The sequence below is a fragment of the Phocoena sinus genome, chromosome 5, assembly GCF_008692025.1.
Source record: "Phocoena sinus isolate mPhoSin1 chromosome 5, mPhoSin1.pri, whole genome shotgun sequence".
NCBI lineage: Eukaryota > Metazoa > Chordata > Mammalia > Artiodactyla > Phocoenidae > Phocoena > Phocoena sinus.
In genome coordinates, this window is record NC_045767.1 from 111,716,427 (window position 1) to 111,732,432 (window position 16,006).

The window sequence follows — 16,006 nt, forward strand, 5'->3', positions numbered from 1 at the left end:
AGAAAGATTCACGCTTTCCCTCTCCTTTATTGAAATGCTTCTTTCCTCTGCTCGCCCCCATTAAACACCCTTGTATCTCCAAAGCCTTAAGACCTTTATCATGTACAAGTATATTGGGTTACATAACATGGTTAGCATAGCATTAACAAATATAACATCCATAGCTTCACCAACAGTGAGTAACCTTGAAGAATCTGGGTTGAACATGCTGCAAGCTGGAAGATCTGTTATTCTCTACTTGTTGCCATGTACACAATGAAAATCAGAAGGTGATACAAATTTTGTTTCCCTGTGAAAAAATCATCCTCAAATGAGAGGGAAGTGCTAGTGGCAGAAATGAAAGAGAATGCGAAATGATCTAAGAAAGTCACGGGTCTTAGAATATGAAAAGTTTCATGGGGAAAATAATCTGTTATTGTGATATTTATAAATTTGAATATTTATGAAGCCTTAAGATGTCTCTCTCTTGAATTTAAAGAGTCTGTTGTAAATCTAGGATTTTAAAAAATCGTAATATTATATCATAAGCAAACTATTTATAAGACTGAAAACTGAAGAAACAAAGCATGACCAATTCAGTCACCAAGTCAGCAAAGAAAACAAGTCACAAAAATAAATGTTTTATGAGGAAACCACATAGCGATGGAACGTCAATTCAGTCTCCATTCAGCACTGGCTTGATTTTCACTCATCACAAGGTTTTGGAATCCTGTGTGTTAATACAAGTGAAGAGACAAGATTTTGGGTGTTTTCCATCAAAGAAGTCTCTTATACATTTGGATATATTTTTAGCTACATCTGTAGGCCTCAAAGCCATTTATAAGTGAAAGAAAAAGCCAGCATAAAATCGTCTTACAATCTGACTGGTTTATTTTCTTTGGCTCAAGTGGTTACTGGGTGCCTTATCTTTCTTATGCACTACCAAAAGCACAACTGTCTTTCAACATAGGATGCATATGATTCTATCAATGCTAAGGCTCAGTCCTGAAAGGTTCTGAAGACAATAATAATGGAGGGCAAAGAGTGGAAAAACTCTTTGGAGAATGAGAGCATTTCATTACTCTCTGGAGGGTAGCCACAGCTGACCAACATAAACCTTTCTGTGAAGCGGCACCCATCTGGCCTTTATAGACAGGCACTAAGCCCCCTACAGGGAGTGTCATCCATCTGGCTTTTATGAATGTATGATGTATTGTATTCAATTCAGATGATAACACCTGTCTCTACAAATAAACCAAAGCTGATCTATAAAGTTATATCCACATATCTCTATGAATTACATAATAGGATGACAGAGCTGGTAGAGGTAATTGGTGGCACTGTTGCTTTATCTCCCCTCCCACCACCACCTACAGTTATTTCAATGTCTACCCTTAGCCTTCACACATGCTTCAGAAAATATATAATATTTAATAGCTTGTTGTATGTGTGTGTGTGTGCATTATATGTAAAGTAAAGCTTTATGACTTTTTTCACTTGTTCAACAATGACTCAACTGTTTCCAGATTAAAACAAACAAACAAACAAAACCCCTGCAATGAGAGGAGGTTAACTTCCCAAAGTCTATGTTAATTTTCAGCAACCTTTCTGGAAATACATAATGTTGAAGAACCTGTTTGGCATGTAATAGTAAGGTTCACTTCATCAACCTGTATGCTCTATACAGTGTAAAGAATCTAAATCTTTTCAATTTACATGCCTGAACCCTTGAACAATTTATCAAAGAACAAGCTCATTTCCAGAGCAAGAAGCAATTAGTTATATTAAACATTCAAGACATAGAATGAAACACACCTTAGAAATTATAAAGTAAACACAAAAGGACGAATTCTTATCACTCCAATAGTTTAACTGCAGGACATCAGGGCTTTCATTGGATATAATATGCAGTGTTTGCTTTAGTAACTAAACCAAAGGTTCTGCGCTTACAGAACTACTGCAGTGTTAAATAAGATTAACCATTTGTATGAGCACAGAATTGGATTCTTTTTTAACCCTCTGGAGTCAGTGTCAAAATAGACTCTATTGGGCAGCCCAGGGTTTTCCCACAGGGAAACACACCGACCCCAAGATACCAAAATGAAGCATTAGTAACAACAAGCAGAATATGCTCTGAGATGAACAACAGTCTGATAAACCCTTGAATCACTGCTCCAGACCTTGAACCAATAAGAACTGCTCTGACTGTACTGACATGAATGATATATTGCACTCCCTTGTTTTCTTCTCCAGAGTAGAAAGAAGACTGAGATGTGTGTTGCTCACAAATTCTGCTCTTGACTTAAGGAGACACATTCAAGTACTTCTCAATAGTTTCTAGCATCACTTATTTATCTCCTATCTATGCTATGCTAGGCTATTATAATACTCTGTTAGCTCTCTCAGAAGGGTTTCTTGTAACTAAAATGATAAAGCAGAAGGATTTACTTCCTAAAGGTTTTCCTTTGACACAATTATTAGTAGGGTCAACTATATCTAAGGTACAGAGAACACATCCCCCTGTATTATCAGTATCTGGGAGAGTCAGTGTCATTGGTTTCATATCCATTTAGGGAAACCATTGCTTTATCCCATCACCTGGTATCCTTTAAATCCACTGGGGAATTAGGTAGAGAATCATTCCCAAAATACATTAAATATTTCTAAACCATGCTAATAGTCATTAATTCGCTTCCAGGAGGCAATAATATATGTCACACAAATTAAATACACACACAAGCACAAACTTACACATGCTTACATACATGAGCCACAATTAATTATATTTTAAATATAAAATTCTCATTATGTACAAGTGAAACATTTTCCAAATTCAGACCAAAGAATGATGATATAGTCTACTGCTTTCAGAGCAAAAAAAAATGGGATATCTTTTCTGAATTATCTCACAGATTTCTCTGTGATTTTTGGAAAATGAAATAAAATTTTAACATAGTCTCATTTTCTGTAAAGTCACAATAGTACAGGTAGCATGATATAATTTTTAAGATCTTAAAAAATGCCAGGAAGAGGAAATGGGCTTTCGTCATAAAGCACAGTCAAATTAGCTGTGGAATGAGCTTTAAACTTGTATTTAGAACCTGGGTTCTAACCTTGATTATTCAGTTCATGAGCTGACTTTTTTGTCAAGTCATCTTACCTCTCACTTTTTTATATAATGGGAATAATAATTAAAGTACATGATGGTTGTGAAGATTAAATGAAATAATGCATATGGACAAGCCAAGCGTCATGGCAGACACATTGTAGATATTCAGTAAACATTAATATCTTTCCCCATTTATCTGAGGTTTTACAACCTTTAGGATATAGTTACACACTTTAAGTTATAGTTGTTGTAAAGCCTTCTAAAAGCAATAAATATAAGCCAATCTAGACCCTAAGGTTTAAAATAGAAGCTAACTGCAAAAATCCAAATGAAAGGTAAAATTGTCCCTGATTTACTATTATAAAAATAATAATTTAATTACTGTAGAGAAGGGAGAAAAGCATTCATTTCAGGTTTGGAGGATTTCAACAAAGGTTCTCACCATTTTGCATGTAATAATCCAAGAGAGTAAGGAGATTCCTTTCTATTTCATGGTAGCTCAAGGCAGATCTGAATTCCCCAGCAATGGAAGGCAGGTAAACATCTCTCTCCAAAGGAAGAACTACCTCTATACTTTGAATCTTTTGATGTTAAATTCTGACAGGAACACTAGGCTAAACCCAAACAAAAGAATCATCTCATTCATTTATTTCACCAAATTAAGGTAATTTTCACATTAAGAAGGTCACCGACAAATGATCGGTTAGTATACCTAACACCTTTCTGTTAGGTATAAACTGATGAGTTTATTTTTCTGGGCAAGTCCCATAATTCTTTTATTTTGAAAAGGGAAAGGATGATGTTGCTGGTCAGGTCCCTGGAAAGCAGACTCTTAGAGGACTGAGGTTTGCAAGCACGAAGTTTATAGGGGAATACCTTGGCATTACCACCTGTGAGAGGGTAAAAGAAGTAGGACTGGGCAGAGAAAGTGGCTACCACAAGGACCTCAGCCAACCTCATGGGGAGCTCCGGAGCTGGGAGTGTTGACAGCACAGTTGTCAGAAATTGAGCGAAGGAGCTAGCCTTTCTATTCTCCTCATGAACCATTAGATTCAGGCTCTCCTGGGAAGGAGATGTGACCCAATTAATAAAGAGAAGGAAACTCAGCTTTGCACTGTTGGCCTCAACAACCCCAGAAGCTGGGAGAATGAGAAGAGAAATTCAGTCCCAGGAAGTAAAGATAAGGCTGAGCGACTGTTTCCAAGGCTTTTACTTTGTTCGTATGATTGCTCTTACCCGCAGGCTTAGGCTTAGGCACAAATGTGGGATCTTCCTGCTACATTCGATTATATTTTGGGGACTGGGGAAATAATCTTTGGGTGGGTCTCTGGACCCCTCGAGCCAAACCTGGGCCAGGACTTTATTATCTTTTCCTCCACTCTTAAACAATGCGTGAGTATTCCCCTTTCCTCAGTATATGGTTGCTAAGTAAATGCCCATAGGTTCCTTTGTGGAAAAACTAGGGAATTTATTATCATATATACTTGTCATCTTCTTGCTGAGTCCTTCCTTCCAGGGATCTTGTCTCTCCCATGGTAAGTGGGTTATGGATTGGTAATCTGGCTCAGAGCCAGAAAAATGGTAAGGGATTTTGACATTTATTAGGGAAGTTATCTAGCCTATGGATGATCTACTCTTGGTTGATTTTCGTTGTGTAGATTGAGCGATTCTTTTGCAGGCTTCCCTTCTATCTTCTATCTTGACTATAGAGATGCCATATTCGATTAACCATCTCCAGAGCTCTCTGCATCTCAATTCTCTGAGCTACCACTCCAGGCTTGCTGCTCATTACAGGAGGTGTGCCCAACTGACTTTTGACATTTAATAATTATAGTCTATTATTTTAGGATCCAGTCATTCTTCCTTGCTGTCAGAGAGTCTAGTTCTGTTAAGGCAACTCCTACCATGACAGCCACCACGGAGCTTCTCCATGATGTTGGTGCCTAGCAACAAAGCATTCTTTACTGCTTTGATAAATGCAGAGTCCTCTGGGACGTCCTTTAAAACACAGACATCAGGCAGATTTTTCCAGCCTTACCTAGTATAGTTACTCCCCCGAGCCTTTCTATCCCTTCCTCATTGTCCCACAGAGTTGGCATTCTATGTCAGTGAATGTGGCCATGATTTTCTTCAAGCTCTTCAGAGTGATTTCCAACTGCATACAGCACCTACTCTCAGGATCCTTTATCCACGGAGTTCTTCAATATTGATAAATTCTCCCTCAGGCAACTTTATTCACCTCTCTCTTTGGGCAACACATTTTTGAAAATTCGGGAGCAACCAAGAAACAGAGGATCCTGTGCTATCAGAAAATTCCCCCTAATGAGATGACTTTTCACAAAATAGACTAGAATTCCTAATGTGAAACAGTATTGTGAGAAAAGCACTCTGAGTTCAAACAATAAAATCATTTCTAATCTAATATTGTATCAAGGAGATGGGTGAGATGAAGTACAAAAATCTAACTGGTTCATACGTTTTTTCCTGAGATTTTCCTATCTTTCAGATATTTTTCTCTCTCTTTCATTCAAAGGGACAAAAGAGAGAATCTGGTCTGGCAACAGTTTGCAGATGGAATAGCTAATGTGTGTAACCACTTGGCCAATACTAGTCTGTGGATGCCTTTCAGGGCACAGTTTCCAACTGAATCTGCCTCAGTAGAATATAAAAAGGAAGTGCGCAAAATGTGGTTCTCTTAGGTGGAAAGTAAGCATCTTCCTTAATTTTCCAGGCGTAAAAAAGGAGGGGTCATTTTCATGGTGGCAAATCTGCACTGACACTGCCTGAGTCAGCATTCATGACTGCAATTACTTCTTAAATGCTGTCCTGAGCATTTCTGCACTTCTTTTCTCTTGATTCCAGCTGCCCCTACTGCCCCAAAGCCCAGACCACCAGCATGGCCTATCTTTCTCATATGCTAGAATTAGAATGTAAATATGGTTGCTGAAAGAATAATGGGGAAAAGAAAAAGTAGCTTTCCTAAAGGCCAACAATATCAAAAGTAGTTTACCTGAACTTACTGAGTAAACCAGACAGTTTCTCTGTGCGCAACTACGCTTAGCACTGACTAAACCACCAGAACTAAACTGACCTCCTGGATACATGTTTATTAACGTATATCCAAAGTAAATTAGATTTCATTTGTCTCTTAGATCATAGAGAGGTCCTTTCCTTTTCTTTTAACCTTGAGACAGGTAAACACAACTGGGGCAGGGACCTTCTGCGTATTAATCAGAAAAATTCTGAAATGTTTGATACGAACAATGTATTTGTGCTCATTACATATTTTTCTTTTGCTTAATATTTTGAGAACTTCCATCTATATGCTTTTGAATCAGTACACTTAGATTATTAAAAAATGTTTTGTAAGGTCTATTTGTCATCCAAACGCTTCAGAGGTATTTCTTTTTTCTTCAAGCTCTTTATTAAAACACACACACAGAGGAAACTATGATTTGCCAAGTATAAACAAGCACAGACACCAAATGTTTCAAGTAGACTTGGAAACCTGACTCTGAATTTAGAGTAAAATTCTGCCCTTGGTTTATGTTAAAGATGTACCTATACCCACTCCTGCCCCATCCCTCCAGTGGCTTCTGTAACATAATTGCTGCTTTTTATCATGGGCCTTGTCCAGCAACTAAGACTCCCCCATAGATGGCTCCAATTTGGCTCTATGGGCTGCCACACTCTTCTTCCACAAAATAGCAACCCTGCCATCAATCATGGCTGGAGAAAGGGAACAACACACGTGGGAACCTCTGTTGGTGAGGAAATGCCAACCGATCATGGGCAGCACTCCCTGAATGTACACCTTTTTTCCCTCATTCTTATTTGTCACAGATTTTTTATATTTTCCCTGGCTCCCTTCCTTTTCTCTTATTGTCTTAGGTTTTCTTACCATTTCTCCATTTTTTTTTTTTTTTTTTTAACATACTGCTTTTCTTATGACTAGGTCTTAGGAGAGCTACTCAGGACATTTGTGTTTGGGGCCCTAGATCTACAAAATGGTCTAGGGACGGTTGAAGGGAAGCGTCACAAAATTGATTGGAATACGTGTCATCTCAGCTCTTAGTGGCCAAAGCACTGGGGATTCTAGGTTCAGCCCCCAAGGGCAGGTAAATAGTCTTTGTCTTTTCTTAAAGAAACTGTTCCAGCAGTGGTCCTTTCATTGTGTGTTCAAAAGCAGTCCACCCAATTCTAAGGACAAATGCAGTCCAAATCTTGCCTGCATTTCTCTGTCCGAGATTGACTGTAAAACCTTAGAAAACTTTACCAAGAGCACACTGTAAATATCTCAGCTCAAACCACCACTAACATTCACCTGGCCAACCACAGAAGCCTCTTAACTTTGAGCCCATAGTCCATGCTTGCTCCCCCCATTCTTCATTCTATACAACATTCAGGGTATTATGTTCCGAATGCAGGTTTGATCTCATTGCTCACTTCTCCCTCGTCAGTATTGTCAAGGCTTTGAATAGTCCTCGGAATAGAGACCAAAGTCCAGCCCCATCTTGTCTCACTTTCCTCGCACTCTCCACACCCTACAGCTGCCCTTCTTTCTCATTCCTCAGCTCTCCATGCTCCCTCCCATCATAGGGTCTCTGCGCTCCTGATGCCCCCTTCGAATCCATCTCCCCATCTTTCAGCCCCACTGCCAATCCTTCTCCTCCACTCCTTACACAGTTAACTCTTACTCCTTCTTCAGCTCTCAACCCAGGCATTATTTCCTAAAAGGAATTTCAGCTCCTCTGTTAAATACTCTCATCATGCAATATCCCGTTACTTTGGAGTTCTCACCTCAGCTTTGGTTATACATTCTCACGATTTAAATTGCCAGTGTGTCACCAGCATAGGGCCTAACACATAAGACCCACTTAATAATTATTTATTGAAGGAATAAATGAATTCATTGAGTTACTTATCACAACATGCTCTCAAATATTGTATTTTGCCCCTGGCTATTATTATCTGTATACTGAACTAGATATGGGACTATGGTTTCTATAGACTTGCAGTTTAATCTACATCATAATGATGGTCTTTAAATAATAGACACCAATGTTTTCCCTATGGCCTTGTTCATGGCACTGTTAAAATGATGTCCAGAAATTTAAAACTTCTGCTCTGTGAAAGTACATATGAAGAGGTTGAAAAGACAATCTACGGACTGGGAGAAAATATCTGCAAATGACATATCCAACAAAGAACTAGTATCTAGAATATGTAAAGAAGTTCCAAAACCCAACAGTAAAAAAACAAACAGTCCAATTAGAAAATGGGCAAAATACATTAACAGACATTTCACTGAAGAGGGAATACAGATGGCAAATAAGCACAAGAGAAGATATTCAATATCAATAGCCGCTAGCGAAATGTAAATTAATGCCACAATGAAATATCATTATACACCTATGAGAAAGGCTAAAATAAAAATTAGTTGACAAAACCACATGCTGGCAAGGATATGATGAAACTGGAGAAATGGGATCACTCATACATGGCTGGTAAGATGGTCTGGCCCCTCTAGAACACAACTTGACAGCTTCTTTAAAAACTCAAGATGCATCTACCATACAAGCCAGTAACTGCATCACTGGGCTTTTATTCCAGAGAAATGTAAACGTATGTTAACACAAAAACCTTTACACAAATGTTCATAGCAGCTTTATTTGTAACAGCCAAAATTAAAGTCAGCCCAGATGTTCTTCAATAAATAAACAGTTAAACAAACTATAGTACATACATACTATGGTATACTACCCAGAAATGAAAAGGAACAAATTCTTGATACACCACCATTTAGCTGAATCTCCAGGGAATACTGAGTGGAAAAAAAAATTCTCAGTCGTCAAAAGTTTCATATTGTATCATTCTATTTATATAACATTTTGAAAGGACAAAATTTTAGAAGTGGAGGATAGTTTAGTGGCTGCCAGGAGTTAGGGATAGGGTAGCAGGAGAAAGGAGGGAGGTGGGTATGATTATAAAAGGGCAACAAGAGTCAATATCTTGACCATGGATGGATATGCAAACCTGTGCAGGTGATCAATTGTATAGAACTTAATGCACATGCATAAGTATAAATAAAACTGAGGAAATCTGACAAAGATTGGTGACTTATATCAATATCAATACCCTAATTGTAATACTATACTGTAGTTTTACAAATGTTACCGTTGGGGGAAACTGGGCAAAGTGTACAAGGGATATCTCTGTATTATTTCTTATATCTGCCTGTGAATCTACATCTATCTCAAAATTTTCAGTTAAAAATGATATCCAGAGATTTTTATTATTTTACTTTTTTCACCAACAGATTAAAACCACTGGAGACCTAGTGGATCCAAGGCAGAACACATCTCTAGCTTTTATGGAGCATATATTTCTTGTGCAAGGGTATGGGAGGGAACCAGCTCTCAGAAGCTGGTTCCATGTCTAATGGTTTGGACTTAAGGGTAGGTGGAGTTACTGCTGCCCTAGCACTCCCTATAGCAGGTTTTATAGCCTTGTGACTTCAAACACAGGGAAAAGAAGTTCCAGGAATTATGGCAGAGACAGGGCAGGACTTCCAATGTCAAAGGAAATAGTAGCTGGAGGAACAAACCAATCAGAGGCGAGAATACTGATGATAGGTGGGTTCCCATGGACCTGTGTAGCAGAGGAAATGGGAGTAAAGAAGAGGGGGTAGTGGAGAAGGTGCTGATTTATATATAAGACTTGATGGTAAGGTAGATGTAAATTTCACTAACATACCTCCATTTCAAAGCAAAGTCTCATCTGCGGCAGATGTGTATATTATTGTGTATGTGTGCATATGTGGATGTGTGTGTAAATTTTAAATTTACATAATAGTAATCTGTATCTGTTTTGGCTTTGCTGTCTTAACGCTTTCATAAAGTGGTTGCAGATGTTGATGTTACAGTTCAGAATTTCCTCCCCTCAATTAAAAGCAGGATGGTGGGGCTTAATTATACTGCAGGGATTTTTAATACGGTATCACCAAAATTATCGTGAGATCTCATTAGGTTCACCACAAAACTTTAAGTATCTGTGATAACACTTCTTGTGGGCTAGATTCTAGAATAATGCTTAAGAAATTTCTGAGGTTTTACCAGATAGTAAATCAGCAATGAAATAGCCCCATTTAATTACTGGAAAATGACTATTTTCTCTCCAGAGGTAGTTACATTAAGTGAAATTTGGTGGTGTGGTCTTAAGAGACAAAAAAATAACACCTACTGCAGAAGGGTTGAAAGCAAGATTGAGAATGTCCAACAGGATACAGAGAAAACATGCTAATTAGCAACTCACTAAGATATCTCACCGAAGTGCTCTCTGAAAGCTGCACCTTTTTTTTGTTTGTTTCACAGAGCATCTGCAGCCCTGTGGGTACAGACTGTCAAAATGAGGTTAAGGAAATTGGAAAAGGGCACACAATGATTATGATGTCACATCCATAAATATTAAATAATAATAATAAAACACAAAAACATTAGGGTGATATACAGAGAGCCGGGACGGGGTTTGATTTCTCAAGAGCCAAACAAGAACCAGATGGGAAAAATGCCCAGCCTTAGAAAAAAAGACAATAATGAAAAGAGGGTACTGTTATTATACCGAGAGAAGCTTTGCAAGTCGCACCATACCTTCACGGCAGGAGAATCAGGTCACTTCAGGAAGAAGGCCTGTGATGAACCTTAGCAGGCTTAAGTCAGAAATGGATTTAATAACTGTTGATTGTAACCCTGGTGGACGCTTCAAGCTCTCTCTGTAATGAACCCAGCACACATCCAGTGGTACATCCTGTCCCAAGAAGCCAGCGGTCCATTACTTAACCTACAGCACATGTTGCATAAAAACCTGCTTTTGTTTTCACCACAGAACCTCCGCCAATTTCCTTTAATTGACCTGGATTAGAGTGCTGATTCTAGAAGAAGAATCCAAGCAGCCAGAGACCCACGTTTCTCTTCAAAGTTTATCCTCAATTTACAGATAGAAAGAGGGTCCAGGTAGATTTATCAAGCATCTGGTTATCCAGTTAAGACTCCCGGCTTTGTCACACCTTAGACACTTTTATGGCTCTGATTACATTTCCCGGGTTTAAAACTGACAATTTTAGAATGATTCTTTCCTTTGTTCTTCCTCCCCTGTCTTTCACACCCATAACTTCATTTGAATGTATGAATCTAACCTGACGTGGATTTATCCACAGAAGGGCTAAAGCTTAATAAAATTTATTTGTTTTGTTGGGGTATTATCACTCAGTGACAACTAGCATGGTCTTCTGCATCATATGTGATGTTTCCTTCTGATAAATCATATACATGCACACCAGTGTACAGGCACAAGCTCAAAGACGTGGGCATACAGACATGAGAACACACACACACACAACCACATGCATACACACTCAAGAACACATATATTTAGAATTTCTTCATGAAAAAGGAAAACTTCTGAAAGTGTTTTTGCTCTTTGACTTCCCACTATCTTAGACATTTACACTTTGGGTCCTGGAACTTGTAATAATAATAAAGTACCTCTGCAGAACTTTTCTGAGATCATGATTCCGTCATTTTACCCCCAACCAAGGAAACTATGATTTCTTTTCACAGGCCCAGTAGCAATCTTAAGTTCTGTTATTCTCAGTATCTCAGAGAATTCCAGATTCTTGTAAATTCAGAAGCACCAGGGGCTTTATCCTAAAATAAGCTATCGTTCTTATTTATATATTAGAGTTAAAACTTCTTGGGCTTTTGTCTTTAATGTTGCTTAAATATTCATAAGATGCAAATGGCCAATATCATATTCCTTCTTTAGAGCAGGTATTCATGGGGCAAGGATTTAGGAAAGGATGCAGTAAAAGGGAGACTGGAAAGACCAAAGATAAACAGCGACAACTTTGCGAAGAACCAGCCCCATGCTTCATGAGAGTTGAGATGCATTTACATTTGGCTTTTAATTTCTCCATCAATTTGGACTGTGTTTGTGAAAACGAGATAATATATGTGCAAGTACCTAGCTGAATTTTTGGGACATGGCAGACAACCAATAAATATAAGTTTTTACTACTATATTCAGCATCTCCTTCCTGTAAGTAGAATTTACCCAGGTGGTATAGAAAAGTTACAACTTGGTTGAGCCAGTTAGAATAAAACACACACTGAGAACACACACTTAACGTTACCATAAAAATTCTAAACCTCACCTTCATCCGAGGAAACCAAAATCATGGAAAACCTAAGAATTCCTATTCTCCGTCTCTAACTCTCCTTAAGCTGTCATTCCAAAAGAAACCAGGCAAATTTCCAAGTCATTCCAGTTTTTATTTGTTCCACATTATCTTCCACTTGAGACTAATAATTGTTAAATCAATCCCATATATGATAATCTCTTAAGAAATGCATACAAATTTATAGGGAATCTTAGCACAGGAAAGTAGCAATTGTGGTTGTCTAAAAGCAAAATTCCATTTTGGAATTTTTTTGTCACCATTTGGTGAATGGTGAATGTTGTCACCATTCATTGGCTATTGACAAGTATGGTGACAACCCTGTGTCTTCAGTGTCACCATTGGTAGAGGGGCAATAATCACCCATCTCTGAGGGGTTCTGTGCACTGACTGTTTCAGATGCTGTTATGCAACGAGTAGCAAATAAAATAAAAATGGAACCCAAGACTCTTGCTCCCACCCCTATGCCAATTTATATGCTCTGAGAGTCTGTTTAGAAGTTAAAGCATGGAGTAGTGCTATAATAAGTTATTTAACAATACCATTGGGGGATCTCAAATATTTTAGTTATTATTACACTTCTATACTTCTTACATTCTTATTTCTTATATTCCTTATGCTATAGTAGAAACTTTCATCTTGTTAAATCAAATCTCTGTTCTATTTAATTCTGGTATTGTTTAAGATTCATTCTTACAGGTCTGTCTCTAGATTTAGTTATACATACAAATTCAGTAACTGTTATACAAGATATTAAATATATGTAAAATATAGAAAAACCTACATCACCAACTCATCATTTTTTTTAATCTTTCAAAATGCCTTAAGGGAGTCATTTTTTTATTTTCCTTTGATTCATTCCACTTTCAGCCAAGCGTATCTTAAGTGACCCATTATCTAGAGATTATGGGAAAGAACCATAGTAATCACTATGGAAAGAAAAATAAAAGTGACATTTCCTAAAGCTTACAAAGGTGCAAACAAAATCTGCAAGAAGTACTTCATTTATTTCCTGTGTGGATTTTTTGTATGGCACTAATTTTATACACAAAATATACATCAGATTAAACATTCATTTTTTTAATTAAATAAATTGAGACCCCAATATCATACATTACTTGTTCAAAGAAATTATTTCTGTGACTAAGAAAAAAAATTTTAGCTCTCAATCCAGACACCCAGCTTTATCCATTACAGGAGACCACATAACTTCTGAGTATCCCCTGGAACATTTAGGTCACAGGGTCAATCTCTGCCTTGTTCACAGTGATTTAAAGTCATTAGCAGCTAATGATTATTTTTGTTGAACAAGAGTCCAGTCACACCACAAGCTGTCATAGCTGATACCAATTAACAGCTTTGGTAGCAGCAGCAAGTTTGGAAATTGAATAATCCTACCAAGTGCTGTCTCATTAGTAGGAAGCTGCCTTTTCCATCACTACCTGTTCTGTAAAAATCAGAAGTGCTAACATTTCCATGAATAAGAAATAATTGATTCCTATGACTCTATAGAGAAAATAATTTACTTGAAGAATTTTATCTCTTATTTCAATTTATAACTCTTGACATTTTGTTCCAATATTCAAAATCACGTCAGAGCAAATGAACTATTATAGGAAAAATTGTATTAATTTTACCCATTGATATAAGCAAAACATATTGCTTTTGATTTTTATGAATAGGTAATTTTGTTTTTCATAAATACATAATGAACTCTGTTTTATTTTTCCCCCATGGATGGAAAGGGGCTTTTGAATACATAAGATACAGCTACAAGGATGCCAATCTTTTTGTTTATGTCTGTTCAGCCAACACATTTGAAATGTTCTAAAGCTGATTTTTCTTTTTACATATAACAAAGTCTGTCACCAGCACAGTGCTGACAAGACTCACAACTGACCCGCTCTTTGTATTACCAGTCTGCAAACTCAACCGGGGCATCAATTAAAAGTTTGTGATTAATATCAGATTTGAGGCATTTCTGTGGAAGCATATTGCATTTAGCCATAGTATGCATCATTTCTTGCCCTTGCAATTGCACTGGTCTAACTGAACAGCAAAGGGTCGAATACAAATAGCTACATCATTTTAGAGCTTTTCTTGGCCCCATCTTAGGAAAGTGGAAACGGTACTTCAGCTGTATTCTCTGAAGGTGAGAAGTGCTCATGAACCTATGACATGGAGCTTTTTGGGGAAGGGAGAGGAATGGTACATTTTAAGAAATCTTTCTCCATCTGGCCACTCTGCTCTGACTCCACTCAAGTCCCATCTGAGATGCGACTGGGTGCACCTCCCGTCTGAAGAGACTGCATGCAGAGGTCTGGCCCTTGACCAGAGCTCCTGGTGCGACACTTTTGTGCTAACACCTCCGCTTGGCGGGGCGTGTGCAGCAGCACTGTGATACAAGATGGTGGCAGCAGGCCATGTGCAAAAGCACTGCAATCCAAGATGGCGGTGGTGGGCCGTGTGCAGAAGCACTATGATCCAAGATGGCAGTGGTGGGCCATATGCAGAGACGCTGCACCCACAGTGGCACCGCGAGCTGGAACATGAGCAGCGCAGCCCCACCTGACCTGTGAGAACCCCGCCCCCTCCCCTCCCTGCTAACCAGGTCCCTGTAAAGCAGCCCCAGCGAGGGCCTTTGGGGAGAGAGCATGTACTCTAGAGCACCAGCTCGAACCTCTCCATTCTCTGATCCAAGAATAAAGCTTTCCTTTGCTTCTGAACAATGCAAAAAAGAAGTACTATACACCAATCTTTTTCTGAAATGTTACCATTTTACTCTGGTGTAAGATATTCCCTTCAGCTCTCTGGACCATAAAAAAGTACTCACTGAGAAAATCAAATTCTGCCACCTCCACAGAGAGACGGAATCCCTCAGTAGTCAATCCAAGTTACTGATACCAGCAGAAAGTCACTTGGAACTCTTTCTGAATATCAAAGCTAGAGGGCTTGAAACAATGGAATAAATCATGTGACCAAAGGATGAGATGGATCCAGGGAAGCATGGTCCCACAGAATATCAGAAAACCACTTTCAAGCTCGAAGAACCCAGACACACTCTACTGAGTCTAGTTAGTAATTAATAAAACACCTAGAGTCCCCTAAGCATGAAATGACCATATACGATTGGGTTATTCTCAGTTAACATTGCCTCCCTGATGATGAGTCCTTGGTCATCAAGGACAGTGGGGCTTTGTTTGTGATTTGTTCCATAATTATATAATTCATTTTCCTATTTATTTACCAGCATTGGTGAGTATCATCTGGATACAGTATTTAACTAGGAGCTGTTTTAACATAGTAAGGCCACCTGTCTTCTCTTGTAAACCCTGAGAGATTAGGGATAAGACCCTAAGGCTGAACTACTTTTCTCCCAAAAGCAGGCTTGGCAAATTACCATGGTCTTGGGTCGAAGTGAACAAATTCTTTGGCTTGTCCAACCAATGCAAACAACCCTTTAAGTTAAAAAAAAAAGCATAAAATGCTTAAATTACACATGAAAATCATAAATTCACATATTTTATGTATATTTTATCTAGGCTTTCTGAATTATTGACGTAAGTCAGTGTTCATAATTCATAGTTCAGTGTTCTGAACACTGTTTCCCAATCTTTTAAATTTTGTTTCTACTAGTTATTTTCCACCTTCTAAATTTGTAACTTATCTCCATTTCTCCTGAC